Source organism: Eulemur rufifrons, chromosome 4 (genome assembly GCF_041146395.1).
Source record: "Eulemur rufifrons isolate Redbay chromosome 4, OSU_ERuf_1, whole genome shotgun sequence".
Taxonomy (NCBI): domain Eukaryota; kingdom Metazoa; phylum Chordata; class Mammalia; order Primates; family Lemuridae; genus Eulemur; species Eulemur rufifrons.
Genome location: NC_090986.1, coordinates 58,031,405 through 58,035,078, shown reverse-complemented (window position 1 = coordinate 58,035,078; position 3,674 = coordinate 58,031,405). Strand labels below are relative to the sequence as shown.

Sequence of the window (3,674 nt, the reverse complement as noted above, 5' to 3'; positions counted from 1 at the left end):
ATGATCTTCATCGTGCCTGTTTCTATTCTGAATATCATTTTCCTTAGTTGAAAAAATGGAAGCTAAACAGAGCATGCTTACTTTTCCTGCTTCTCTCATCTTTTAACATCGTATCACTTAATCTAGACAATGGATGCATTGCTTCTTAGTAAGCATTTCAGAATATTGCCTCCAACTCTGCGCCTTGATGGAAAACTTTCCTTCCTCCCCTACTTTGAAGTATTGCTTCTTTTTGTTTTCTCTGGCAAAAGAGGTTTATAATCCCACATCTCATGTGGCATGTTCTACAAACTCTGTTACAGTTCTCATAACTCCCTGTGTAACTCCTTGACCATAACTTCCCACGGACACAAAATTGCTTTCATTTATGAGGCTCGTTTTTTCTAGCTGTGATACCCTAAAATACTTTACTGCCCTTATTTACCAATAATTTTCCCTTGTTTGTTATGGAATTTGGCACATGGCTATATTCCCCTGGATGTCCATTTATTTGATCCAAGAATCCAAAATTGTCTGATATTCTCAATACCAACAACCCTCACTATCAATTAGCTTCAGTCATCTGCTGCTGTGCCCTCACCCTGAATCCTGTTAACCCTTATAACTGCTCTAACTTGAATTTATATATGAAAATGTCTACCATAGCCTCTTGCCTTCTTTCATTGCCTTACTCTCCTTGACACATTCTTGATACCTTGTCCCTTAAACTCAGCTTTATATCTTCATTGATCACTTCCCTTATGACTTCTTTTACTTCCTGAACCTTCAGTTAAGGTTCTACTTCTTTGTTCTTGCTTTCCTGAGACGGCTTCCCTAAAAATCCTCACCCTTTACCACCTCTCCTTACACATTTGGATAGCTTAAAGTAGACTATAAACTCACATAATCATATATTTTGGTGCTACTAGAAATAATCTCAATTCCCTTTGGGTCCACAGTACAGATCGGCTATCTTTAGCCAACCTACTCTATCTAATCCAGAAGCTCTATTAGCCAGGGTCTTTCCATTGAAAGAGACAAAAATAAAATATCTGAAGTCTGGGCAGTGATTCTCCATCTTTAGAATTCATGAGAATATCCCCCACGGGGCTTATTAAAATAAACGTTGTTGGGCTCCATTCCAGAGTTTCTTACTCAGTGAGTCTAAGATGAGGACTGATAATTTGTTTTTCTAACAGTTCTCAGGAGTGGACACTACACTTTAGGAACCAGTGGTTTAGGAACAGAATTCCCTTCAAACCGTTTTAATATAGGTGTTCGAAGATATCTTAAGAATACATCTATTTCTCTCTTTCTCTCTCTCCCACCACCCTCTCTTTCAAGAGAGAAAAAATGGTACTAACAGCTTCAGTATTAAACATTCCTTTTAATTCATACAGCTAGAGGAAAAATACTGCCTTTTCCCATATCTCTTACAAGACACCTGGGAAATGAAGTGGAAGGAGTTAGACAAACCAGCTGCCTTATGTTACTAAGGAGCAGGAAAGGAGAGAACCTACAAAGAAAGGATGTTAGTTAGATTTATGTCTTCTGCAGTGTTTTCATCTCTTTGCCTTGCTCTTAAAACACTCTACACCACTGCCTCACCTTATCTTAGTAAAGGATCCTTAACAATGATTTAACAAAAATAGCTAAGGTTATAAAGCAAGACATCACTCACCTCTTGACCCAAATATGTAATTAAAAAAAAAAAAACATAATGTTTAGGGCTTACAGAGTATGTGTGGCAAAAACAAACAAACAAACAAATGGTTTGAATATGGTTTGTTTGTCCCCACCAAATCTCATGTTGAAAACTGATACTCGATGTGGTGATATTGGGAGATGGGGCCTGGTGGGAGATGTTTGGTTCATAGGGATGGATCCCTCCTGAATGACTTGGTACCGTTCATACGGTAGTGAGTGGGTTCTCACTCTTGAGAGACTGGATTGATTCTCAGGGGAAAAGATTAGTTCCCAAGAGAAGCTGGAAGGCCCCTTGGGTTTGGTATGTTTTCTAATATGCCTGCTTCTCCTTTGATCTTCTCCACTATGTATTGATGCAACACAAAAGCTCTTACCAGAAGCCAGGCATATGCCAGTACCGTGCTTCTTGTATAGCCTGTAGAACTATGATGCACATAAACCTCTTTTTCTTTATAAACTACTCAGTGTCAGATGCTCTGCTATAGCAACACAGAACAAAGATAGTACAATTATTAATATTTGCTTTTATAATAAATATCCACAACCCTGCCCTACCCCACCAACCAATCCAACACACACACCCCTAAGTCTACCAACATTTCTTTCATAAAACATGACAATGACCTACTTTCTAATGTTTTTTCTGTACTATCCACTCCTTTGACCTTCAAGTCCACTACTCCTCACTACTATTTAACCTCTATACCATTTCATATCTAAAACATTTAATTTTATTTAATAGTTTATGTCAATCTCACTATATTTGATTTTGAATAACAGAGGTACTGTACTACTGATTCCTCATTTTATATCCTGTTTCTAAAAAAATGTCTGTACAAATTAGTACTTTTGATGAATATATAAAGGAATGAATATATTTTATGAATTTACTTCCCAACCTTCTTCTAAAAGTCAAAAGATAAAATAAAATCATCACTTTAATGAATTCATCATTCAGATTCATTGAATTCATATTTTTATAGGTTTGTATTTTATGGACCATTCTATCATTTAAAAGTGATTTCATTTTTAGTTTTTTTAGTCATACCCAAATTATCAACACTCACAAGGTGAACTGTTGTTGATGAAAAATATTGCCATTATTTCATAAAAATATTTTAAATAAGCAAAAATTAATAATGTTTCTAAACAAGTCAGTACTCAAAAATGAAACAAATCTAAAGAAACCACCGGAATTAAACAACAAAATTATAGAAAGGAATTCAATAAAGTATCAAGCCACTTTTTTTTTTGTATTTATTTCAGTACCTACTTACAAATAAACTAACATTTTAGAAAGTCCATCATTTAAATATAATTTCTTATCTAATGCATAATAGCAAAGATGTGTATTTATCATAAATTCTCTGTAAAGTTTTTAAGTGTGAAAAGAACTTTTATTAATAAATACTGGTTGCAAAAATTATTGTTTAATCTATTTACCTTTGTTATTTTGAATCCTTAAAGAATTTTTAAAAAGATTCCCTAAAGAAATTGTTTTAATAAAAATACATAGATAGTAAATTATTGAGCTATCCATGCATAATTTAGATAATTACTTTTAGAAGACACTGATGAAAGTCTTTAAAGGGAAATTAAATACTGTATATTCTTGGAATATTTCCTTTCCAAAAATTTGTGGCATGTTGTGATAATTTTCATTAAACTATCAATATTAGGCCAATCTACCAGTGCCACTATGAAGAATCTATGAGATGCTTATGAAAAGTGTGTCCTTTCTACTTTAGATTTCTGGAGAAATTTAATTACAGCTAGTCAATTTGTATATTAAAAGATACTTTGCTCAATTTTGAATATGGATGGAAGCCACAGAAAAGAAGGGAAAACAGATGCTTATATGGTATCAAAATAATTGGACAAGAGAGGAAATGCATGAGGGAGGAAGAAGGAGGAGTAGGGAGACAAGAGCATGGGTTTCAGACTGGTCCTGGTATACTGTAGGTAACATCAATTAGTACATGAAACAG

General features: G+C 34.3%; 1 non-coding gene across 1 annotated transcript; it reads right to left on the bottom strand.

The window, feature by feature from the left end:
• Positions 1 to 2,724: 2,724 nt before the first annotated feature.
• On the bottom strand, positions 2,725 to 2,795 carry LOC138383101 (small nucleolar RNA SNORD56). Its single transcript, XR_011233546.1, has one exon. It is a non-coding gene; the product is annotated as a small nucleolar RNA SNORD56 (small nucleolar RNA).
• Positions 2,796 to 3,674: the final 879 nt, after the last annotated feature.